The sequence below is a fragment of the Pelobates fuscus genome, chromosome 4 (genome assembly GCF_036172605.1).
Source record: "Pelobates fuscus isolate aPelFus1 chromosome 4, aPelFus1.pri, whole genome shotgun sequence".
Taxonomy (NCBI): Eukaryota; Metazoa; Chordata; class Amphibia; order Anura; family Pelobatidae; genus Pelobates; species Pelobates fuscus.
This window is the reverse complement of record NC_086320.1, coordinates 189,318,018-189,345,781: the sequence shown is the minus strand read 5'-3', so window position 1 is coordinate 189,345,781 and position 27,764 is coordinate 189,318,018.

Genomic DNA, 27,764 nt, shown 5'->3' with positions numbered 1-27,764 from the left:
AGTTTTTCTTCTTTTAAATATAGTCTCCTCCTTTACTGTGTTGATTCCCTTTATGTATTTAAAGGTTTCTATTATATCCCCCTGTCTGTCTTTCATCCAAGCTATTCATGTTAAGATCCTTTAACCTTTCCTGGTAAGTTTTATTCTGTAATCCATTACCTGTTTAGTGACCCTTCTCTGAACTCTATCAACAGTATCAATATCCTTCTGGAGATATGGTCTCCAGTACTGCGTACAATACTCCAATTGAGGTCTCACCAGTGTTCTGTACAATGGCATGAGCACTTTCTTCTTTCTACTGCTAATATCTCTCCCTATACAACAAAGCATTTTGCAACCAATTCCTGCTGCTCTATTACATTGTCTGCCTACGTTTAAATCATCAGAAATAATTATCTCTAAATCCCTTTCCTCAGATGTTGAGGTTTGGACTCTATCAAATATTCTGTGCTCTGCCCTTGGGTTTTTACATGCAAGATGCATTATCTTGCACTTATCCACATTAAATGTCAGTTGCCACAACTCGGACCATTTTTCTAGATTTACTTAGACCATCTGGATACCAAATCCGGAGGTCTATAGTAAGTACTGGAGTAGGAAAGATGGGATTACCAAATCAATTAATGATAGGACCGTAAAGAGTCTTAAGCAAAAATAACAAAATAGGTGGTCAAATACCCGAATTGGGTAAAAAATCTCGCCACAATGGCTCACCTCAAACTATCTTGGTCAATGGGGTACTTTATAGATTTGTCTTAAGAAAGCTACAGATATTAGACTTTAATCATGGAAGGTCAATTCTGATAGCTACAGACAGCAGATAAGCTTAGCTCCAAGTTGCTAAGTAAAGTATTGACTAGAAACACTGGTCTTTAGGCTGGGAGCAGACTTAGTTGTAAAGCTCTATAGGCCACAGCTAGCATCTGTTTCGGTGCTTTCTGTAATGCACCTTCGTCAGCCCCTGACGAAGGTGCATTACAGAAAGCACCGAAACGCGCGTCGGGTTTCTCTTTCCTTTCACTTATTTTTTCACTAGGACACTGTCACTATGTGTAGGTAACCAACAATCTAAGTATGGTTCTACACATTAGATCACTCTAATTTTCACTTTCTTTATTTTTCACCTCATCACACTGGACATGTTGCCTGGGATCAGTTAACTATATTCTCTTAGACTTAGTACTACAGTCCTGCAAGCTGTTTCAATTTCCCCCCTGTTTTTTTCACATAATATGGGCAAGATATACTGAGAGCCTTAGACATTACAAGTAGGTCTCATTACAGTTATCTAGCCCTCATATGTGTGGGTATGTTTGCAGTTTTGAACTGTTGATTATTTGCAAGACTGCTTTTTAATCCTGTTGGCTCTATTTAGATAATTCCACAATGCTAGCTGTGGCCTATAGAGCTTTACAACTAAGTCTGCTCCCAGCCTAAAGACCAGTGTTTCTAGTCAATACTTTACTTAGCAACTTGGAGCTAAGCTTATCTGCTGTCTGTAGCTATCAGAATTGACCTTCCATTATTAAAGTCTAATATATGTAGCTTTCTTAAGACAAATCTATAAAGTACCCCATTGACCAAGATAGTTTGAGGTGAGCCATTGTGGCGATATTTTTTACCCAATTCGGGTATTTGACCACCTATTTTGTTATTTTTGCTTAAGACTCTTTACGGTCCTATCATTAATTGATTTGGTAATCCCATCTTTCCTACTCCAGTACTTACTATAGACCTCCGGATTTGGCATCCAGATGGTCTAAGTAAATTCTTTCACTATTCTCTATTTAGTGGTTAAGCCCCAGGACACCTCTGGAGTGTCCAGACTAGGTGAATCTCTGCCAGTGTTGAGGAGTTCCATCAGTTGGACCCACCAACAAGGGCAGAGATACATTTTGTTATTCATTTTTCTAGATTACCTAAATCATTTGCCATTTGGCTTATCCCTCCTGGAACATCAACCCTGCTACATATCTTAGTATCATCAGCAAAAAGACACACTTATTGATAAGCCTTCTATGTGCATCAGTGTCAAAATACTTTCTGAAAACTAGGTAAGCAATGTCTACTGCATCACCCTGATCTATTATTATAGTTACTAAATCAAAAAATATATTAGATTAGTTTGGCATTATCTCCCTGAAGTAAACCCATGTTGTCTCTGATCTTGAAATCAATGTGATTTTAGATGTTCAACAATCCTATCCTTTAACATGGTTTCCATTACTGTCCCCATTACTGGCCTATATAGGCAACTATAGGCCATTACTGGCCTATAGTTGCCAGACTACTACCTTTCTTGTGAATGGGAACAACATTTGCTAACTTCCAATCTTCTGGGACTACTCCTGTTAACAATGATTGGTTAAATTAATCTATTTATGGTTTTGCAAGTACACCACTATTATTAGCTTTGGGTGTACTACATCAGTTCCCATTGTCTTATTTGTCTTTACTTTTGACAGTTGAAATAAAGCCTCTTCCTCTGTAAACTCACATGTAACCAACTACTAAGTTGTTCTTTCCTAACTGAGGTTCCTTTAATTAATTTTCATCTGTAAATACTGAAATAAAATATTCATTGAGGCAGTCAGCCTTCTTTTGTTTTGAATCTAACTACCGTATTTTTTACTCCATAAGACACACTTTTTTCCTCCTCAAAAGTAAGGGCAAATGTCTGTGCTTATGGAGCGAATGTGTGCAGGGCTGGCGCTACCATAGGGTGGCATAGGCTGCCGCCTTAGGGCGCACTGGCTCTGGGGTGCCAAAACTGTCTAGGTGACCAGCAGGAGGTGGGAGCATAGATTACCCCTCTCCCACCAGTCATTTGCTGATCCCTCAAGTGAATCATTTACCCGGCTGTTTGCTGTGAGTGAGTGAGCGAGTGCTATGGGAGAGAGAAGGGCAGCAACAACTGGCGAGATTTGCATGGAGCAATGATAGGAAACCGTGAGTGTGTATATATGAGTGTACTAGCTAGTGTGTATGTAATGGCCAATGAGAGTGTGTGTAATAGCCTATGTGTGTGTAATAACCAGTGTCTATGTGTGTAACAACCAGTGTATGTAACAGCCAGTGAGTGTGTGTGTAACTGCCAGTGTGTGTAACAGATTGTGTGTGTGTGTGTGTGTGTTGGTTCTTAAAGCCACTGTTGACTGCTGTTCACGTTACATGGTTAAAATATTATTATGATATAGTTTATTAAATAGTTTAGTACACCATTTGATTCAGAATATTTTTTTTTTCTTGTTTTCGTCCTCTAAAAAACTCGCTGCTTCTTATGGTTAGGTGAGTCTTATGGAGCAAAAAATACGGTAATCCTTGTTTTGCTTTCCTTTTCTCATTTATGTATCTAAAAAATGTTTTGTCCCCCTTTTTACTGACTGTGCTATTTTCTCTTCTGTGTGTGATTTGGAAGATCTGTCTCTTTCTGCCTAATCTTATAGATCTGTCTATCGTCCTCACTCTGTTTTTTTTTCTAATTACTAAAATGCTAACTTTTTATTTTTTACTATTTAGGCCACATCTGCAGAGTACTACAGTGGTTTCTTAATTTTTTGCTTTTACTGACAAGCCAAATGCAATTTTGCCTTCAGCAGTGCAACTTTTAAATAATCCTATTTCTCTTGGACTCCATTTAAACTGCTCCAGTCTGACAATGACTCCTTTACACATATTCTAATTTTAGAAAAGTCTGTTTTTCTAAAGTCTAACACTTTTGTTTTTGTGTGGTGTTACTCAGTCACTGTTCTTATATTAAACCAGACTGTTTGATGATCACTGGATCCTGAACTTTCACCAACAGTAATATGTGATACCAAATCTCCATTTGTTAACACTAAATGTAGTATGGCCTCCTTACAAGTTGGCTCCTCAATGACTTGTTTTAGAGGCAATCCCAGCACAAGCAACTATTTTGGTCTTCCAGTTCACATAAGGAAGATTAAAGTCACCCGTGATGATAACTTCCCCCTTCATTGTCATTTTACCGATTTACTCAACTAGTACATTATCTAACTCGTCCTAGGGGCCTATAAATCACACCTACACAAGTTACTGTGTGATTACCAAATTCTAACGCAACCCAAACGGACTTGATGTTCACCTCACTAACTTTTAAAAGGCTAGATTTTATGGTATTAGGCTAGATCTTATGCTAAAGATAATTAATGACAATTGTTTTCAGACTACAAATGCAGATCAGGCCCTGCTAAATCCTCATATAGAGAAATAAAATTTTAGACCTGTGCCTGTTAGTGTCATTAATAAACATCTTAATCATTTAAAAATGAATTACCAGTGTTAACCAGATCAAATCCCATCAATGTTGCTGAAGCTCAGTGCGACAGCAATTGCTAAACCTTTTGCTACTCTAATTAATGAATCCCTATTGTCTGAATACATCCCCAATTTTGGAAGACTGCAAGAGTTGTACCTATCCATAAAAGTGGTGACAGTAAAACATATTACAACAATATCATCATAGAAGGTGTCGTTTGTGTGTGAAAAATGCAAATAAATTCACTTTCAATGACAATATCATTGTTGTAATACAATTTATCATTTTAAAACACTAATATTCGAATTTAGCGAAGTCTTATAAGTAAAACAGTACCCCCATGTACAGGTTTTATGGTGTCTTGGAAAATGACAGGGTTAAAATATAGTGCTTGCAAATTAAATTCTCGGAACTTTCTGTCTGGGTCACCAGGCACGTCCCTCACATTTTAATTACTAAAATCACATCATTATGTTAAAAGATTACATGAATATACATGTAGAATTTGAATATATAAACATATATGTATTTAAATTCTATGTGAATAAGTATGCAATTATGGAATCATATAATACATAAATATATTTCTAAACTTTAAAATACCCTAAGTATGACGTGACATGTAGATGATATATATTATTAATGGAATTTATAAAGGCCAGCATATTCCATAGCGCTTTACAATATTATCAAAGGGGGGGATTTAACAATGAATGAGACAATTGCAAAAACTTACAGGAACAATAGGTTGAAGAGGGCCCTGCTCAAATGAGCTTACAGTCTATATATATTATATTTAAATATTTTTATTTGTTTAATAATACTGTTTTTCATTTCCCAAGAGCAGGGAGACTGTCTGACAGTCCAGGCAGTCCCACTGCTGGCATATCCACAGGAAGCTATTGCGGCCATGTGATCACTCTTTGAGAGAGATTACATGGCTCCCGGGGACCTGATTTACCATGGGAGGGCTGCCTGGGTTGTCAGGCAGTCCTCCCAAAGCTGAGCGCTGGGAAGGTAAATATCCCAGGCGCAACAGTGCTCAAAGTCATTACAGAGTTCTATGCCGCCACAGCTGCTTTAAAGCCCATTTAAAGTGGGACGGCAAAGAAACGTTAAAGGGGTAAAGCTAATAAAACATACAAAAACAATGCAATGTCTCAATTAGACTCAAAGTCAGCAAATATACACTCAAACTGTAGGCATATTTGTAGAAAACAGACAATAAGGATGCCAGCCAGCAAATTTAAGGCCACTATCATCAACTCTTCATTATATAGGGGAATACTAAATTAATTACTTATATAAAGCAGTTCAAATAATTAATAAATGCATTTTAGTATTTTACCATTCTCTAATTTTATGTGTGCCTTCATATGCCATCATACAGTTTGTGTATAGCTCAAATTTGTGTATCACAGTTTGTCATTCCTAACTTTCTATGTAAATTAAATATATAAACTTGTGTTTACAGAAAAAAAAAATTGTAATTTTAGCTAGGTATAATAAACATTTGTGCTTTCTACCTTTTGGCCAAAATAGATATTCTATTAGCATCCTAACCAGAAAACAAAGCAATACAATGTATTGTTTTTTTTCCCCATAAACCAAATGTTTAATACATTAAGAAGCATTTTATTTTGTTGTATACATCAATATTGTTCAAACACTGAATTTCAGAACTAGTACATGCAAGGTTAGCATTTTTTTTAAAGTAGTCTCCATTGAGAAATTTTAGGGCTTCAAGCTAAATACATATAATATTAATCATGTCTAACACTCACAGTTATTCGGGGCTTGGGAAAGTCTTCTTACATACTTTATTAGGTATAAAGAAATGTGAAATATTTCACATTGTCATAGTGATTTTTAAGTCACATTTAAAAAGAAAGCATCATGATAACAGGTTTAGAATGAAAACAAGATACCTGCAAACAATTCCAAATCTTTATGCACATTTAAAAATGTAAAGAGTTTTATTAAAAATAAAATGGCCATTCAAGTGTAAGCTCACCTGTCATGTTCTGTATATTTGAGTTGATGAATTCTTTCAGGGTTAGTCATTAAACATGACCAAATTTCGACCACAATTCACAGATTTACTAAAGTCAAATGTGGTCAGGTTTCCGTCAGTTCAACCAGTTCTACAACATTCATTCAGATGTGTTTGGAAAAATCTGTGATTTTCACATCTGAGCAAATTTACATCAATGGAATTGCATATTTATCAATGGCAGAATGTCTGCTGATGATAAACAGATTTCACTTTTGTACGCTTGCCTTTTTCAAATGAATTGATAATTCGAAGAACTATTTGCCAGCTGGTATCACCAGCAACCACTGGGCAAGTAATTACAAATGTTTGTCACTGCAAGGGTTAATTATGTGGTGCTTGCTAGCCAGCTACCACATTAAAAAAGTGAAAAAATAAAATAAAAATATATAACAAAAATACAAATCCTATGGGGTCTAAAAGACATGCCACACCTCCACAATAATAGTTAGCCACCTATTTCTCCTGGGTGTCTCTGGGTCCCCAATACCCTAGCCACACCACTAAAAGAAAGTCCCTACATATCCCCCCTCACCCTAATAATAGTGTGGAGTGGGACAAAAACTTCTAAAAAAAATTAAAAAATTCAATTAACAAAATAAAACAACTTAAAATCAAAACTGCACAGTAATTAAAAATAATCTATCTTCACACAATGCAGTTGCTGCCGTAACATGCAGTAACATGGAACAGCCTATAAAAGGGCTTTCCCCACTATTAGATGCCATTCTGAAATGAGCCGTCAATGGGTGAAGATGGATTTTTAGGACATTGTAGTTGTACTGGCACTCTTCTCACTATTAATAGGGTGAGGGGAGTAGGTGGGGACTTTATTTTAGGGATGTGCCTGGGGGATTAGGAAGCCTTTGTCACCCTGGTGGTGAGGTGGCATACTATTATTTTGGGGGTTGTCAATGGCATCCTCCCCCAATGTTATAACTTGTTAGGGTCTCTGCTGCCCATGGAAGGTTGGTGGGGGAGGGAACAATAGGTCCCACCCATGATTACTAATATAAGGGCACCAATATGCCAGCGATGGGCACATATTTAGTTTTTTATTCTGGGCCAGAGTTCAAGCCTCTGTCCCAGGATTTAATGCCTCATCAGCAATGTATTGGTGATTACCCTCTAGGTACAGGGACCACATCTGGATTACCATTTGATCTTAGTGAGAGCAAATACACAGGGTGCAAGAGAATAATAAGAACAAACAAAAGCAAAAATACCTTACCCTGAGGTGGGTCTGTTGTGGACAGAAGAATTAAACCAAAATAGCTATTTACTAATGTCTATTTATTCTGTGTTCACTATGTTAAAACTGGCTGCTAGAGTAAATATTCCCTTCCCCCTTTATGGTTCAGTCATTATTTCCTCTGCAAGTTTCTTGTTACACATTCTGTTACACATTCTTGTGTTAATAGTTAGCCTCCTTTGCTAACTCCTCCCCCACTTCCTTTGTGCCAATTCCACGTGCAACAAAATGGAGAATCACTGTTAAAGTAACAAAGAAACTACTCACTTCCCCTTTCTTCATGTATCCAAGCCAGAGCTGGAATATGGGGGGAAGAGCTCTGTAATGATGACATCACATCCTGTAGGGTGGGACCCTTTTTGACTGTTAACCAATTGTTGAATTGATATTGTATGTTTAAACTGTGACATATTTTTGCTTTAAGAAGGAGACCCCCCTCTGGGGAATAAAGCATTCCTTAGTATTTCACTGATCAGAAACTTTGTCTCCGGTGTGAATTACTTCTAGGGAAAGCGTGCACGCATTCATCAATCAATTTGGAAGGTGTAGATAGACAAATAATCAAAGTTTTCTTTGATCCAAAACAATTTGTCGCCCGAACAGGGACATTAAGGGTAGTTAATTCACTTGAAAAGCCGTGTATACATTACAAGACGGGAGAACAAAAGGACTACCAGAGATTGGAAAAGGAGACTGATCACCTCTGGCTATGGTAAATGAGTTAATTACCTACCTATATTTTCCTTTCTTTGGATTTTGTTTATTCTCCGTGGCTTCACTACGGCTTCATGTGAATGACGTCTTCAGACAGGTATATATATATACCCATATGTCCCCTTATAGAACTATATAAACCCTATCACTTGTCTATTCTACAGCCTAACTAAATCCAGAGTTTGAGTTTTTATGTGTGAAAGTGTCTGTTTGAGAATCTGTTTTACTTTCTTTTGATTATTTGAGGTTGGGGTGTTGAAACCTTGCGTTTGTGGACGGATTATATTAATTGTAAATCCTGGCGTAGTTTTTATTTTGAGATCAGGGGGTTCATAAGACAACCCTGGCGTTTGTGGCCGGATTATATTAATTGTAAATCCTGGCGTTGTTTTTATTTTGAGATCAGGGGGTTCATAAGACAACCCTGGCGTTTGTGGCCGAATTATATTAATTGTAAATCCTGGCGTTGTTTTTATTTTAATATCAGGGGGTTCATAAGACAACCCTGGCGTTTTTGGCCAGATTATATTAATATTTTAATATTAAATCCTGGCGTTTCTTCTATTGTTTTTATTTTAAGTTCGGTTTTGGGAAATACCAAACTGGCGTAATTGGTTTTAGTTTGTTGAAATAATAAAAACAACAAACAAAGAGTTAAGTTGTTGTATGTGTGCTTGAGTGTGAGTTTCTATGTGTGTATGTACTGAGTTTATTTTAAGGAGTTTATTTTCATCTGGCATTCATTTTAAAGAATTTGTGCTTTGGCATATATATTGTGCTTTTGCATGTATACTGTTTTTTTTTTGTTTTTTTTTGGGTATATGTTACTTGTTAAATATTCTATCTGTGTCCTGTAGTTCTCCTATTCTATCTTTTGTCTTCAGGAGAGCTGTGCTTAGGCACTCACATGGTTAAATACTTTGTGCTGCTTGCAACTCACTTTCTCCTACTTCCCCCCTTCCCCCCCTTCTGCCCCCTCCATTCCTTGGAGTCTGTGCTGCCAGATGTTAGTTTTTGTTTTTTTTGCATCACTCTGGGTGTTTTCTGTGCTCTGCTAGCTTGGTGTGACACTTTATGCAAGTTTCTTGCAAGTCTCTCTCTCTCTCTCTCTCTCTCTCTCTCTCTCTCTCTTTCAGTCTCTTTCTCTCTCTTTCAGTCTCTTTCTCTCTCTTTCAGTCTCTCTCTCTCTCTTTTAGTCTCTCTCTCTGTCTCACTGTCTCTCTCTCTCTGTCTCTTTAAGTCCCTCTCTATCTTTCAGTCTCTTTCTCTCTCTTTCAGTCTCTTTCTCTCTCTTTCAGTCTCTCTCTCTCTGTCTCACTTTCTCTCTCTCTCTCACTCACTCTCTTCACTATCTTCACTCTCTTTTGGTCAAGGGTCTGCTTGCTGTCTCTTTTCCCTGTTTCTCTCTATCCAGTTCTACTGTAGTTTATCAATGGGTCAGACTCATGTTAACCCCTCCCGTGGTCGGTTAGCCTGGGATCTTGTAAAGGAAAGAGCTGGGGACTTAGCTGTGGTCAAACTCCGGAAAATTATTAAACTGTGTGGTATTAAAATGTCCCCTAGTGGCAGATTGCAGGCGGAAGACTGGAGAAAACTTTTAAACGACAAACATGGGATCTTAGTGGATCATGGGTTGAAGAAATCAGCAGATGCGTGGTATAGGGTAGCTTGTGTAATTAAGAAGGAGGGGTGGATTGAGGAGGAAATAGACCTAGAAGGAAAAAAAGTCTTTGTATATCATGAAAAAGGTTGTTTTGTTGAATCTGTTGCAGACGTTTCCAGCCCTCCTCCATATGATAAAGCCTGGCCTAAAAGGGAGGTGGCTCAACCTGCCTCTGGAGCGCCCCCACAGCCTATTCATGTTAGCTCCCTCTCTCCAGCCCCTGCTGCCTTGTACCCTGTTCTTAAAGCAGATGGTTCATGTTATTTTCCAACCCCCACTCCTTCTCCACTCCAAGTCTCAGTTACCCCTTCCCTTCCTGTTTCTCTGCCTCCTCCTCCTCTCTTGCCCATCTCTGCAGCTACACCCTCTCTTTCGGCTCCTGTTGCTTCTGTCCACGCCCAATTCCTTTCACTTCTCCCTATAACTTCCGCCCTTACTTCTCCTGTGGAATCCTTCCCTTCTGCCCTTTCACTGACACCATTTCCTGTTTCTAACACACCCATCCCTTCCATGATGGTAACGTACCCTACCAACACCCCTGTGGTCTCTTCCCCCCCCCCTTTCTGTATCCTCTTCCATTCCAACCCCTCTTATGGCTGCCCCCAGTGTATCTTTCCCTGTTATGACTATTGGATCCACTGTTCCTACAGCATCAGGCTTTCCTCCTGCTGCGACCCCGGCAGCATCAGGTTATTATCCTGCAACCTCCACAGCTTCATTAGCCACTTCTCCCCCTGCCTCGCAACTTGATTCGGTCCAAATTACTACTACAGTTAATCACCCTGCGACCAGTACTACAGCTGGTCTGATTCCCATTCTCACTGCCGATAGTAGTGTCCAAGAGGCGCAGCCTCCACAGACCACAACTAATCTACCTTCCATTCCTATAGCAGGTGCTTGCGGTGCCCAGCATGATCAGGAGGGTGCCCCTTTGATGTATGTTACCTTCAACCCGTCCCAAGCTGCAACACTGGTACAATCACTTCCTGACCCTGAGAAACAGCCCATGCCCTTTTTCCGTCGGATTGTTCAGATCCGTAAAACTTACTCTGCAGCATGGCGCGATTTGTTTAGTCTGTGTGAAATTAAGGCAGGGGATGCTTATTGGCCCGTAATGGAAAGGAGCTTTGATGATGCCCGTCTCACTACGGATACAGATTTTCAGTCTGGTATCACATTTTGTGAACAACTCCGTGCATGGGCTCAAGATAAGTTGACTGATCAGGCTATTTCTATTGCTGAAATTGTTCAAGAAAAATCAGAAACAGTTGAAAGATTTCATTCTAGGTTAACTCAAACCTTTTCTGATCTAGGTTTCAACACATGTAATAAGTCCCACACACAGATGCTGTCAGCTGCTTTCGTTGCAGGCCTTAAGGAACCCATAAGGAAAGGCCTGGTCCAGTCCCGTCCCGAATTCAGGATTATTCCCCTGGATACTCTCCTCCTGGTCGCTAAAGGCCTGGAGTCAATCCAATTGCCCCTGCAAAAGAAATCCAATCCTTTAATGTTTTCCTTATCTGACCCTGCAACTCATCTTGCCCCTGGCGGGTACCCTATTCCATCACCTCTGGACCCTTTCACAGCTCGGGCCCCAGGACCACCACTCAAAACGTGTTATCACTGTAGGCAACTAGGACATTTTAGGAATGAGTGTCCAAGTCTGCATGCACCTAGGCAGCGCACACATGCTCTACGGCCACCATATCCTGTGGCCGGTTATCCTCCTGCCCAGGCGCTTGGTTATCTGTTACCTGGTTCTCATTATTATCCTAATAACTTACCCTCTGCAACTTATCTGCCCACTAACAATCCAATGCCTAGACAACGACGCCCTGCACAGCATGCTCAGCAACCATACTATCCAACTACACCTACACGTACATACCCTGGTCCAGACCAGTCTCATATTGATCTTGTCCAATAGGTAACAGGCAAACCTGTGTCCAATGCCCCTGTCATGGCAGTGTATACAGGGGATAAAGGTGGGCCCCTAGCTACAGTGGTCCTACCTGTGGAAGGCTGCCCAACCACCTTCTTAGTTGACACAGGCGCAGCCCGTAGCGTACTTAGAGCATGTGACCTGCCTGACGATTCCTTTCTCTCTAATATAGATGTTTCCTATATAGGTGTTGATGGAACCCCTCGTAGCAACCCATTAACTAAGCCCTTACGGGTGGGTACTTTCCCAGATCTCCTTACTCGTTTTGTAGTGTCTTCCTCTTGTCCTCTTAATTTGTTAGGGGCTGATGTCCTGTCCCGCTTGCAAGCCTCCGTCTCCTTTACTCCAGATGGTAAGGTTCAGTTATTGACCCCTCTCTCCAGTGATGATACCTCAGCCCTTTGTTCTTTACCCCTCCTACTCCACATGGAGTCACCCCATGGGAATGCAAGGGTCCCAGATAATTCCCCCAGTGCGCTTGACAGAGTTCCTGTGCAACTGTGGTCTACTGGTCCCGATGATATTGGACGTCTTAAAGTTCCTCCGATACTTGTGCAGTTGCTCCAAGGTGCAAGTCCGCCCAGAAGACCACAATATCCATTGACTCCTGCTCAGTCCCTTTCTATCTCCAAACAAGTTGAAACTCTGCTGGCTGCGGGTGCTCTGGTTAAATGTGTATCGCCTTGTAATACTCCTTTGTTTCCAGTTAAGAAAAAGACCGAAAAGGGTGAGCCGGACAAGTACAGGATGGTTCAAGACCTCAGAGCAGTCAATGATGTTACCATCTTGGAAACCCCCATTGTTCCAAATTCTCATACTCTTCTATCCCAGGTCCCTCCGTCAGCTAAATTCTTCACAGTGGTGGATTTGGCAAATGCCTACTTCAGCGTGCCTTTGCATCCCTCTTGCCAATACCTGTTCGCATTTACTCATGACCACCAACAATACACCTGGACTGTAATGCCCCAGGGAGCACAAAATTCCCCAAGCCAGTTTGCAAGAGCCATGGCATACATCCTGGAACCATGGCAGAAATCACACACAGACGTGGTCCTCCTGCAATACGTGGACGATCTCCTTCTCTGTGCTGATGATCTCCCGACTGCAGAATGTACCTCTGAAGATTTCCTCTGTTTCCTGGCCGCCCAAGGTTGTAAAGCATCTAAGAAGAAATTGCAGTGGTGCCGACCATCGGTGATCTTTTTGGGGCATTGTCTTTCTCATGGCACCCGGCACCTTACTAGAGACAGAGTGCGGGGTATTACATCACTATGCCCTCCATCGGCTCATAAGTCCCTCCATGCCTTCCTGGGTCTTATCTCTTACTGCAGAGCCTGGATTCCTGAAGCCTCTACACTGTTGCAGCCGCTCTACGATGCCCTCAAAACTGAACCATTTGCTTTATCTCCTGAAGCCCTTACCAGCTTCTTCGCATTACGACGTGCTGTTGTTACTGCTCCTGCTCTGGGCCTTCCCAATTACGAGAAGCCCTTCAAGCTCTTTGTCTACGAAAAGATGGGCCATGCATCTGGTGTTCTCACTCAGTCTCATGGGTCTCGTCAACGTCCAATAGGGTATTACTCCTGCCAGTTGGATCCTGTGGCCAGAGGAGGACCCTCCTGTCTTCGGGCTGTATTTGCAGCAAGTGCTCTGCTGGACAAGACATGTGACATAATCCTTGGTCACAAGCTAACCATTCTCACTCCCCATGATATTTCTGCGATACTAAACCAAGTTCAACCTAAACATCTCTCTACTCAAAGACATCTTCGTCTCCAAACAACTTTAATGTTACCCGATAATGTCTCTTTACAGCGATGTTACACTTTGAATCCTGTCACTCTTCTGCCACTTCCCAAGGGGGGAGTACCACACTATTGGTACAGTCTGAACATAGATCCTGATGCCTTCCTTGATCTGGATGTCCATATGCCCACAGTACCACACGATGAACAGCCATCTTCTCTATGGCATTGTACTTTATGGTTCAGAGACGTGTCGGGGCCTGACCCTCAGTATGAAGAAGAACTGTTTCAATTGATTGAAGTACCTCTCACTTTGACAGACATATACTGTGATACAAAAGGTAACACTGTAGTTTTAGTCCAATTACCCACAGAAGTGACTCATATGTACCACCATTGGGAGATGGCAGTTCCTCATGTCTCTATTACTAAATCTCCAAATATCTCATGGAAGGAACTTGGTCCATTAGCCAAAGCATGGAGTGCAACAGATCAAGACCAACTTTCTGCAGAAGGTGTTACCAAACGAACTGTGAATTGTAAGACTACTGGTTACCCACAGTATCACACAGAAATATGTGAAGATGCCCCTCCCAAAGATTCTGACCCAGACATCCCCCATGATTGTTTTGAACAGATGAAGATGGAAACAACCCATCTTCCTACAGTACATGAAACGGCTCTGCCAGATCCTGACTGCACACTGTTTGTGGATGGCTCCATATTTGCAGATGAACAAGGAAGATACCACACTGGATTTGCAGTGACCACAGTAGATCAGGTACTTCAAGCATCCCCACTTCCTCCGTCTATGTCTGCTCAAGAAGCTGAACTAAAAGCCCTCACTGTAGCATGCCAAATGTTTGAAGGGAAGCATGTTAATATTTATACTGATTCAAGATATGCCCTGGGCGTAGCACATGATTTTGGATTAATATGGAAAACAAGAGGTTTTCTAACAGCAACCGGTACACCAGTTAAACATGGTACAGCTATCAAGGAATTGATGGATGCTTTACTCCTGTCAGGGTACCTGTGGTCTCTACCTCCGAAAGAGGTAGAGACTTAGCTGTTCCTTCATCCAGACGGCCTGATGGCTCCCTTCCCCACGGTCTATCCGGTCATGCTAGGCCGGCCGCGAGGGAGTGACTGCCTTTTACAGCATCTAGGCAGGAAGTAGTCATCAGGACACTCCCCCGGAACAACCTGTCAGTCAATGGCTGCAGGACCAATCAGGACGCCTTGGAGGCGTGGTTACTGCTCTGAACAGGGTATTTAACAGAGCTTCTTTCATTAGCTCATTGCCCTGTCGTGGTTCTAGCTTGTTCTAGTCACTCAGTGCTTGTGTATTCTATTATCCCTTTTGGTTTTGACCCGGCTTGTTTACCTTACTCTGCTTATGTCTGTTACCCTTGATTCGGCTTGTCTCTCGCTTACCTGTCTTCTGTTACCCTCGACCTCGGCTTGTCTTTGACCATTCTATACTGTACTACTTACGTTAGTCCGGCCATTCTAAGGTCCGGTATACGTATCTGGCTACTGTTTGTACTCTGCGTGTTGGATCCCTGTCCCGATCCTGACATTACGACAGGGCCAATGGATCCTGCAAGTACAAACAGTCAGCTGGCTGCTCCTGATCCTAGGTTTGAAGCCATGGATCACAGAATGGATCAGATGGCGCTTGCGCTACAGGCTCTATTAGCTTGTGCCAATAACCCACCAGAGGAGATATGTAATACCCCTGTTTCTCCTGTCTGTTCAGGTCTAGAGGTAACCACAGTGGGTGCTTCTTCTCGCATTACCCCCCCAGTACGCTATGGTGGGGCTCCTGAGAAGTGTCGTGGTTTTTTAAACCAAATTAGTATCCACTTTGAATTGCAACCTCGCTCTTATCCTACAGATAGGGCAAAAGTAGGATTTATTATCACCCTACTCATTGAGAAAGCTCTGAGATGGGCCAACCCACTATGGGAGAACGATAACCCATTCGTTTATAACTATAACGCATTTGTAGCTGCTTTTAGAAGAACATTTGACCCTCCAGGTAGAAAGGTTAATGCAGCCAGATTACTGTTGCGCCTGAGACAGGAGAACCGAACACTGGTGGATTATGCACTAGAGTTCAGGTCTCTGGCGGCAGAAATCAAGTGGAATGAGCAGGCGTATATGGATGTATTTTTGAATGGCCTATCTGATGTAATCCTTGATGAGGTTGCTACCAGAGAACTCCCTGAAAATTTAGAGGATTTAATTTCGTTCATCTCTCGTATAGATGAACGTCTAAGAGAGAGACAGAACACTCGAGAGAGGAACCAGAGACCTTCTTTTAGGTTAGCTCCTGCTTTTCCAAGTCCTGACTCCACGATATCTTTGCTTACTGAACCTATGCAGATAGGGTATACCCGCCTCTCTGAGGAGGAAAGACAGCACAGGAGAAGAGAGGGTTTGTGTATGTATTGTGGAGCCAAGGGTCATTTACTCTCGAACTGTTCTAACCGCCCGGGAAACGCTCGCACCTAAGTCCCTCTAGAGGACAGGCCTTGGGTGTTTCTATTTTGTCCTCTACTCCTAATTATAAGGATCACAGGCTTCTGCTACCAGTTTCCTTAACTTGGGGGAAGGAAGTAGTAAGGGCTATGGCATTGATAGATTCCGGTGCTGCTGAGAATTTTATCGACCAAGCCTTTGCTAGTAAGAACAATTTTCCATCCCAGCTAAGGGAGACACCTTTGGCCGTTGAGGCCATAGATGGTAGACCACTACTAGACCCTGTTATCTTTCGTGAGACCGTACCCATTGATTTAAATGTTGGTATCCTACACGTGGAGAATTTATCTCTTCTGCTCATTTCGTCTCCTTCCGTTCCCATAGTTCTGGGGTACCCATGGTTGAAAAAACATAACCCTATTATCGATTGGGAGTTAGGAGAGATACTCTCGTGGGGCCAGGGCTGCCAGGATCGGTGTTTGTGCAAGGTTTCTCCATTAGCTAATATTAACATACCGGAGAATCCTACTCAGTCCACAGAAAGACAAATACCAGACCTTTACCTAGACTTAAGGGCAGTGTTTGACAAGAAGAATGCTGATTCTTTGCCTCCACACAGGTCATTTGACTGTAAGATTAAGCTGCTACCCGGCACTATGCCTCCGAGGGGCCATGTATATCCTTTGTCTGTTCAGGAAAACTCGGTTCTAGAGGAGTATATTCGGGAGAATTTAGAAAAGGGATTCATCAGGAGGTCTTCTTCTCCGGCCGGGGCTGGGTTCTTTTTCATTAAGAAGAAGGATGGCACGCTGAGACCTTGTATCGATTACCGAGGCTTGAATAAAATAACTGTCAGAAATGCCTATCCTATCCCACTGATTACCGAGTTATTTGATCGTCTTAAGGGCTCCAAAATCTTCACCAAGTTAGATCTCAGAGGGGCTTACAATTTGGTGAGAATCCAGCAAGGTCACGAGTGGATGACGGCATTCAATACCCGGTATGGCCATTACGAATACACTGTTATGCCATTTGGACTATGCAATGCTCCTGCAGTATTTCAAGATTTGATTAATGAGGTACTTAGGGAGTTTCAGCATGATTGTGTTATTGTTTACCTGGACGACATACTAATACACTCTAAGGAGATTGAGACTCACCATAGACAGGTCAGAAAGGTATTACACAAGCTGCTGCAACATGGTCTATATTGCAAATTGGAAAAGTGCAGTTTTGATCAGTCTCAGGTAGACTTTCTTGGATACGTGATTTCTGGGGAGGGTTTTAAAATGGATCCTGTAAAACTCCAATCTATTTTAGACTGGCCCTTGCCCAAAGGACTCAAGGCTATCCAAAGGTTTATTGGTTTTTCCAACTACTATAGGCGCTTCATTAAAGGATACTCCTCTATCATTGCGCCTATTACCAATATGACCAAACAAGGGGCTGATACTAAGTTCTGGTCTAAGGAAGCTCTTGGTGCTTTCAAGACTCTCAAGGAACTTTTTGCCTCTGCTCCCATTCTAGTCCATCCTGATACGACTCTGCCTTTCTTGCTCGAGGTCGATGCCTCTGAGACAGCAGTTGGGGCTGTTCTGTCTCAAAGGTTAGGGGTGGATAAACCGTTACACCCTTGTGGTTTTTTCTCTAAGAAATTTTCTGGGCCTGAGAGCAGATATGACATCGGGGAAAGGGAACTGTTAGCAGTCATTAAAGCCTTAAAGGAGTGGAGACATTTGTTGGAGGGGACCCTACACCCTATTACGATTTTGACGGACCACAAAAACTTGTCCTATATTGGGGAGGCTAAGCGCTTATCCTCTAGACAAGCTCGTTGGTCCTTATTCCTGACTCACTTCAATTATGTACTGACTTACAGACCTGGTTCTAAAAACTCTAAAGCCGATGCATTATCTCGCCAATATGAACCTTCTACTGTACCTGAACCAGTTCTTTCTTCTATAGTTCCGAAATGCAATATCATTGCTAATACGAATCTCAGGATTCATTCTCCATTACTGGCCGAGATCATTAAGTTGCAACATCTAGCACCTAAACAGACTCCTGCGGGCCGGCATTTCGTTCCTCCTGCTCTTCAACTGGAACTTTTACAGTGTTTACATAATAGCAAGATGGCGGGACATCCTGGTATTTGCAAAACTTACGCGTTGATCTCTAAGGACTTCTGGTGGCCTGCTTTACGGAGGGATATTGAGGAGTTCATCGCTGCATGTGAAGTTTGTACTAAAACCAAACAACCCCATACGCTTCCATGTGGATTCCTGCACCCCTTGGAGGTTCCAGAAAAACCATGGTCCTGTTTGGCCATGGACTTTATTGTCGATCTACCTATCTCTAAAAGACAGACTGTTATCCTCACCGTGGTTGACAGATTTACTAAGATGGCACACTTCATTCCCCTGCCTAAACTCCCGTCTTCTCCTGAATTGGCAGAGATATTCGCTAAGGAGATTTTTCGCCTACATGGGATACCCTCTCAAATTGTATCGGACAGAGGCTCCCAATTTGTTTCCCGCTTTTGGAGGTCCTTCTGCTCTCAACTTGGTATTAAATTAAACTTTTCTTCTGCCTATCATCCTCAGTCTAACGGAGCTGCTGAACGTACCAACCAGAAAATCGAACAATATTTACAATGCTTTGTTTCTGAACACCAGGATGATTGGGTCGGTTTGATTCCTTGGGCGGAGTTTGCACACAACAATCTCGTTTGCGATTCTACTCATTCAAGCCCCTTCTTCATGAATTATGGTTTTCATCCGTCTATTCTTCCTTCGGATTCCCCTTCCCAGGGGGTGCCGTCGGTTGATGTTCATGTTGCCAATTTGAGGAAGTTGTGGGATCAAACTCGACAAATCCTTGTGCACAACTCTATGTTGGTCAAGAAACACGCTGATAAACGTAGAAGGGCGGCTCCGGTCTTTGTTCCAGGTGATAGGGTATGGCTGAGCACGAGGAACATCCGTTTAAAAGTGCCCTCCATGAAGTTCGCTCCTCGTTATATTGGACCCTACAGGGTGCTGACCCGTATCAATCCAGTTGCGTATCGTTTAGCTCTTCCTAATACCTTACGCATCCCGAACTCGTTTCACGTTTCATTGCTGAAACCACTCATATGTAACAGATTTTCCTCCACAATAGCCCCTCCTCGCCCCGTTCAGGTGGAGGGTCAGGAGGAGTATGAGGTTAACTCTATTATTGATTCTCGAATCTCCCGGGGGAGAGTACAATATCTGGTTGATTGGAAGGGATATGGTCCTGAGGAGAGGAGTTGGGTACCTCAGGAGGATGTTCATGCTCCCCGTCTCCGCAGGGCGTATCACTCTCGCTTCCCATCTCGTCCCGGTTCATTCCGCCCGGTGGGCGTATCTGAGAGGGGGGGTACTGTCAGGGTACCTGTGGTCTCTACCTCCGAAAGAGGTAGAGACTTAGCTGTTCCTTCATCCAGACGGCCTGATGGCTCCCTTCCCCACGGTCTATCCGGTCATGCTAGGCCGGCCGCGAGGGAGTGACTGCCTTTTACAGCATCTAGGCAGGAAGTAGTCATCAGGACACTCCCCCGGAACAACCTGTCAGTCAATGGCTGCAGGACCAATCAGGACGCCTTGGAGGCGTGGTTACTGCTCTGAACAGGGTATTTAACAGAGCTTCTTTCATTAGCTCATTGCCCTGTCGTGGTTCTAGCTTGTTCTAGTCACTCAGTGCTTGTGTATTCTATTATCCCTTTTGGTTTTGACCCGGCTTGTTTACCTTACTCTGCTTATCCCTGTTACCCTTGATTCGGCTTGTCTCTCGCTTACCTGTCTTCTGTTACCCTCGACCTCGGCTTGTCTTTGACCATTCTATACTGTACTACTTACGTTAGTCCGGCCATTCTAAGGTCCGGTATACGTATCTGGCTACTGTTTGTACTCTGCGTGTTGGATCCCTGTCCCAATCCTGACAACTCCTTCCTGAAGAAGTGGCCATACTGAAAGTAAAGGCCCATGGAAGACGGAATTCGGAAGAAACATGTGGCAATCATAAAGCTGACCAAGCTGCCAAAGATGCTGCATGTCAATCAAGGGAAGTGGACAGAAAAGTGTCCGGTGAGGAAATTACTATTTTTCCCATGCAAACCTTACCTACGGACCTCAAGTTTTTGAAAGAACAGCAAGCAGCTGTAAGTCCCAAAGAAAAGCAAAGCTGGAAACAGAAGGGAGCGACCTTACAGGATGGAGTATATACTAGTAATCTCAAATTTTGTCTGCCTAAATGTATGTATCCGGCTGTGGTTCAATGGGCCCACGGAGCAGCGCACTTGTCTAAGACCCTCATGAACTCTTTAATTGCTAAATATTTCGAAGCACCAGGTATTACCACTCTGACTAAAAACTACTGTAAGTCTTGTGCTATCTGTGCCAAGTGCAATCCGGGAAAATTGGAGAAAGTTTTCCCCAAACATCTGGCGAAGCCACACTACCCATTCCAGAGAGTCCAAATTGACCATATTCAGATGCCAAAGAGTGGCCGGTATGAATATGCCCTAGTTATGGTGGACATGTTCTCAGGATGGCCAGAAGCTTTCCCGGTTACTAATATGACCGCCAAGACCACTGCCAAGCGGTTGCTCACTGAAATTGTCTGTAGATATGGAGTTCCTGAAGTGATTGAAAGTGACCAGGGCCCGGCTTTTGCAGCACTAGTAACTAAGGAAGTCTGGGCAGCACTAGGGGTGACCCTTGCATTTCACACACCCTATCACCCACAAAGTAGTGGTAAGGTAGAACGCATGAATGGCACCTTAAAAGCCAGAATGCTTAAGATGGCCCAAGAAACTAACCTACCCTGGCCAGAGAGTCTCCCCATAGCTCTATTTAGTGTCAGGTACACACCAAGAGGGAAGTTTAACAACCTGTCTCCCTATGAGATTTTGTTTGGTTCAGCCCCTAGGTTAGGTTGTTACTTTCCTCAACAACTCCAACTGCAATCAGATGTTATGGTTAATTATGTGACTGCTCTTTCCCAAGTTTTAAACAAGATACATGCCCAAGTGTTTTCTTCCATTCCAGATCCAGAGTCTGATACAGGCACACACAAGTTGCTCCCTGGTGATTGGGTTCTGGTTAAGAAGTTTGTGAGAAAACATACCCTTGAACCCAGATATGATGGTCCGTTCCAAGTCCTTCTAACCACAACTACCTCAGTTAAATTGGCTGGAAAGAACTCTTGGATACACGCTTCACACTGCAAGAAAGTTCCAGCTCCAGAGGAACCAGATCCTGTTATAACATGAATTTTGTGTATTTGTTCTTGCTGCTAGGTCTGATAAAGGCCCAACAAGTCGCTATAACCAAAGACAATCATGTTTATACATTTTGGTACAATTCCTCTAATACACGGGTAGCCACATTTGCATTTGATTATTGTGATATCGTAAACTGTACTTTTCCACCAGCGTTGTTGTCAACAGTGTACAAAGATATACCTAACATTAAGGACCCATACATATGTGTGACTAATGACTACTGGGGATATGAGTGTAGTTCATGGAAGGCAGCAGGGTGGAATACAGGGCCAGCCTGGGGCTATAGACCACAAAGTGCCTTAGACAGATTAGATAAAAATGGGGAGTCCTTACTGAAAAGAATGACGTTCAGGAAACCAGGGGGTGCGACACCTATGAAACTAGCCTTAAACATAGAACACCCCAGTCCTGGAGATGCTGGGCAATATGTAATGGGAATGTACTGGAAGGGAGGAGGTTCATACAATAAACAGGGGACCTTTTACTTACGGGACATGTATGACTCACCTGAATGGGTAGGAGCCACACACATGACTATTAATCCTCTTAAGCCACATATCAAAACTCTAAAAGAGATCATAGCTATAGCTAACCCCACGTATGAGGACACTATGGCTGTAGAGACGGGTTTCTCTGACACTAACTTATGGCTTGAGTGGATGAAATATAATGCTAACAAACACAACAGATCTAACTGCTATGTCTGTGGAGGAGCGAGGCCTCACTTAGGTACTGTCCCTTTGAACATACCTCCGGAGATAGAGATGTGTTTCCTAAGTCATTATACTATACTTAACTTAACCGGACGGAATGTGAATCATGGATAAAGGAATACCCAGTTGTCCTTAAAGATGTCAAGCCAGATAAAGGTATCACCATATATCCAGGGAACTACACTTGTTATGGTATATATGATGGGGTAGGCCAATTCTTTGGTAATTTCACTGGTAAGTACTGTGCCACATATAGCCCAATTCCAGTTGCCTTTATCCAACAACACATAAGATCCCTTGGAGATATATATTGGATTTGTGGGGATATGCAGATTAGAACCAGATTGGAAGGCGTATGGTGGGGAGAATGTGCTCTAGCTAAGGTAATTATGCCTATACACATAATCTCTGACGGACACCAAGATACCCCAGGTACGTTACACCAATACTCTAGAATAAAGAGAGATACTCCTGTAAAAGGCAGTTTTGATCCCCATATTTATATAGATACCATAGGAGTGCCAAGGGGGGTGCCAAATGAATTTAAAGCAAGAGATGAAGTGTCCGCAGGGTTTGAATCTATTTTTCCAATCATCACGGCCAATAAAAATTTAAATTGGATTAATTACATCTATTATAACCAACAACGTTTTGTAAATTATACAAGAGATGCCCTCCAGGGTTTGGCGGAACAATTACAAGCTACTTCCCAGATGACCTTCCAGAATAGACTGGCCTTAGACATGATTCTGGCAGAGAAAGGGGGAGTATGTAAAATACTCCCAGACACCATGACATGCTGTACCTATATCCCAGATAATACAGGCCCTAATGGTAAGGTAACGTTGGCAATAGAAAAGTTAAAAAGTTTATCCAACGAACTGAAAAGGAATTCTGGGGCCACAGATCCATGGGAAAGATGGTTTGGATGGATGTCTGGATGGCAAGGTGCTCTGGCCCAAATAGGTGTTGCCATTTTAATAACGATAATCATCCTCGCTCTTCTTGTTTGTTGTGTATTACCTTGTCTTAAGAAATGCCTACAAAAGACAGTTGATCAGACAGTCGACCAGACCACCCCGACCTTCCTTCACCAAGAGATTGATGACATAGACCGTGATACACCACATACACCCTTACAGTCCCACCGCACTAAATCAATAGCTACTTCTTCTTAAGGACATTCAGGGATAGCGTCTGTCTCTACGGGCAGAAGTCTGGCGCGGAAGAAGTAGTGGACAAGCTGCTATGGGTAACCCGCACAGTGAAGCGTTCGAGGCCTGTTCAGACAGATGTGCAAGATAGCCTTTTGTTATTTTTCTATAGGGACAGTATTAGAGTTAGAGATAGTAGTTATTAGTAAAATAGCCATTTTAAAGGGGGACTGTTGTGGACAGAAGAATTAAACCAAAATAGCTATTTACTAATGTCTATTTATTCTGTGTTCACTATGTTAAAACTGGCTGCTAGAGTAAATATTCCCTTCCCCCTTTATGGTTCAGTCATTATTTCCTCTGCAAGTTTCTTGTTACACATTCTGTTACACATTCTTGTGTTAATAGTTAGCCTCCTTTGCTAACTCCTCCCCCACTTCCTTTGTGCCAATTCCACGTGCAACAAAATGGAGAATCACTGTTAAAGTAACAAAGAAACTACTCACTTCCCCTTTCTTCATGTATCCAAGCCAGAGCTGGAATATGGGGGGAAGAGCTCTGTAATGATGACATCACATCCTGTAGGGTGGGACCCTTTTTGACTGTTAACCAATTGTTGAATTGATATTGTATGTTTAAACTGTGACGTATTTTTGCTTTAAGAAGGAGACCCCCCTCTGGGGAATAAAGCATTCCTTAGTATTTCACTGATCAGAAACTTTGTCTCCGGTGTGAATTACTTCTAGGGAAAGCGTGCACGCATTCATCAATCAATTTGGAAGGTGTAGATAGACAAATAATCAAAGTTTTCTTTGATCCAAAACAATTCTACACACAGTCCTCAATCTTGGACTTTGAAAATGTCAAAGTAATTTCATAGTAATTTCAAGAAACCAAGCTTTTTAAAGCATGGCTTTTGTATCAAAATGACCACTGACCAGTAACCAGCCATGTAGAGAGTCAGATTTTAATTTAAGGGAGTGAGAGGTATCTTTTGTGTGTCCTCCAAATCACAGACTAAGCAACAATGAGCAAAGTAGATATTTGACAAGGAATTGTAAAAGCAAAATAACTGATGAAAAATAATTTAAATTCTAGACATTTTTCAATTCAGTTTATGAATGCATATGATTGTGCAAATGCAAGAATGTCTTTGTGAGTAGATTTGTAAGATGTAAATGTGTATATAGCTTTTCAATCAATGTCTAAATGAAGGAGGATATTTATGCACAGTGTCAAGGTTAATGAATGCACACATCATTAACCTGGTAAAGAGTCTGTGTATGTAGTTGCAGGAATACATTTGTGATGTGTTTTCAGTGTGTAAATGCAGTGTCAGTGCATGCATGTATGTAAAAGTAGTGGTACATTAATGCAAAGTGTATTTTAATGAGCCTAGTTAGTTAGTTAGATAGTTACACAGGCTGAAAAGAGACATGGGTCCATCAAGTGCAGTCTTCCTCACATTTGTTTTTGCCGTTGATCTAAAAGAAGGCAAAAAAAAAAAAACAGTTTAAAGCACTTCAAACACAATTTAGGGAAAAAAAATTATATCTTAATCCCAGAATGGCAGTTAGATTTTATCGTTGGATCAATAAGTTATTACCCTACAATGAAAAAATATATCCTTAAATATTCTGTTTTTGCAAGTATGCATCTGTACGTATTCTGATTAAACCACTTCTTCAGGCAGATAATTCCTTATCCTTATTATATATATGTTCTTATGGTAAAAAAAAAACAAAAAAACTTTCCTTTGCCTAAGACCAAATCTTCTTTCTTCCATTCTAAACACAAGACCTCATGTCCTATGTAAAGTCCTGTTTGTGAATAGATTTCCACACAATGGTTTGTATTGGCCCTGGATATTTGTATAATGATATCATATCCACTCTGAGGCGATGTTTTTCTAAACTAAATAGGTTTAAATTTGTTAACCTTTCTTCATAGCTAAAATGTTCCATTCCTTTTCTTAATTTTGTAGCCCACCTCTGCACTCTTTCTAGTGCCATAATACCCTTCTTTAGAACATGTGCCCAAAATTGCACAGCAAATTCAATATGTGATCTTATCATCGATTTATATAGAGGCAAAATTATATTCTCATCCTGAGAATGAATGCCCTTTTTCATGCATGACAATACCTTACTGGCCTTAGCTACTGCTGATTGGCATTTGCACATTGTTGCATAGTTTGTTGTCTATACTAATTCCCAAGTCCTTCTCGTGTGTTCTCATCCCTAATTTGCTTCCATTAAGGGTGCTTGTGCATTCTTGACGCCGAAGTGCATAACTTTGCATTTTTCCTACATTCATCTGCCATTTGAGTGCCCAGCCCCCCCATCTAAATCTAAATCCATCTGCAGCAAAGCAATATTTTGCTCACATTGACTGAAACATGACTTTCAATGTTTTTTTTCAAGTTCATGTATAAACATATTAAATAGAAGAGGTCCCAGAACAGAACCCTGAGGGATACCACTTGCCACCTCTTTACCATTAATGACAACTCTTTGTACTCTATTTTTAAGAACACAAATTTGCATCTAGACTGATTTATTTGAGTTTTAACACTAATCTATTGTGTGGAACTGTATGAAATTCTTTGGCAAAATCCAAATAGATCACATCCACTGCAACACCCCAATCTATACTTCTATTTACTTCTTCATAGAATGCAATACAGTTAGTTTAACATGACCTACAGTCAGGTCCATAAATATTGGGACATCGACACAATTCTAATCTTTTTGGCTCTATACACCACCACAATGGATTGAAATGAATGAACAAGATGTGCTTTAACTGCAGCTTTAATTTGAGGGTATTTACATCCAAATCAGGTGAACGGTGTAGGAATTACAACAGTTTGTATATGTGCCTCCCACTTTTCAAGGGACCAAAAGTAATGGGACAATTGGCTGCTCAGCTGTTCCATGGCCAGGTGTGTGTTATTCCCTCATTATCCCATTTACAAGGAGTAGATAAAAGGTCCAGAGTTCATTTCAAGTGTGCTATTTGCATTTGGAATCTGTTGCTGTCAACTCTGAATATGAGATCCAAAGAGCTGTGACTATCAGTGAAGCAAGCCATCCTTAGGCTGAAAAAACAAAACAAACCCATCAGAGAGATAGCAAAAACATTAGGTGTGGCCAAATCAACTGTTTGGAACATCCTTAAAAAGAAAGAACGCACCGGTGAGCTCAGCAACACCAAAAGACCCGGAAGACCACGGAAAACAGCTGTGGTGGATGACCGAAGAATTCTTTCCCTGGTGAAGAAAACACCCTTCACAACAGTTGGCCAGATCAAGAACACTCTCCAGGAGGTAGGTGTATGTGTGTCAAAGTCAACAATCAAGAGACAACTTCACCAGAGTGAATACAGAGGGTTCACCACAAGATGTAAACCATTGGCGAGCCTCAAAAACAGGAAGGCCAGATTTGAGTTTGCCAAACAACATCTAAAAAAGCCTTCACAGTTCTGGAACAACATCCTATGGACAGATGAGACCAAGATCAACTTGTATCAGAGTGATGGGGAGAGAAGAGTATGGAGAAGGAAAGGAATTGTTCATGATCCAAAGCATACCACCTCATCAGTGAAGCATGGTGGTGGTAGTGTCATGGTGTGGGCATGTATGGCTGCCAATGGAAACTGGTTCTCTTGTATTTATTGCTGATGTGACTGCTGACAAAAGCAGCAGGATGAATTCTGAAGTGTTTCGGGCAATATTATCTACTCATATTCAGCCAATTGCTTCAGAACTCATTGGACTGAAAGTCTGCAGTTAAAGCACATCTTGTTTGTTTCATTTCAAACCTATTGTGTGCATAGAGCCAAAAAGAATAGAATTGTGTTGATGTCCAAATATTTATGGACCTGACTGTATGCTTCATAAAACCATGCTGATTTCTGCTGGTAACCATATTCTTCTCAAGGAATTATTTAATATTATCTCACATGTCTATAATTTCTAGGCAAGGATTTTGAACCTTTTTTGAATATAGGAATCACATTCGCCTTCCTCCAATCCTCTATAACACTTCCTGAAAGAAACAAATCTTGAAAGATTTGGTAAAATGTATTTAACTTTGTATCTTCCCTAGTGATGTACCGAACTGTTCGCCGGCGAATAGTTCCTGGCGTACATAGCGTGTTCGTGTTCGCCGCGGCGGGCGGACACATGCGCGGTTCGATCCGCCCCTATTCGTCATCATTGAGCAAACTTTGACCCTGTGCCTCTCGGTCAGCAGACACATTCCAGCCAATCAGCAGCACACCCTCCCTTCCACACCCTCCCACCTCCCTCCCAGCATCCATTTTCGATTCATTCTGAAGCTGCATGCTTAATGAGAGGAGGGAAAGTTTAGCTGCTGCTGATTAGATAGGAAAATTGATAGCTAGGCTAGGGTATTCAGTGTCCACTACAATCCTGAAGGACTCATCTGATCTCT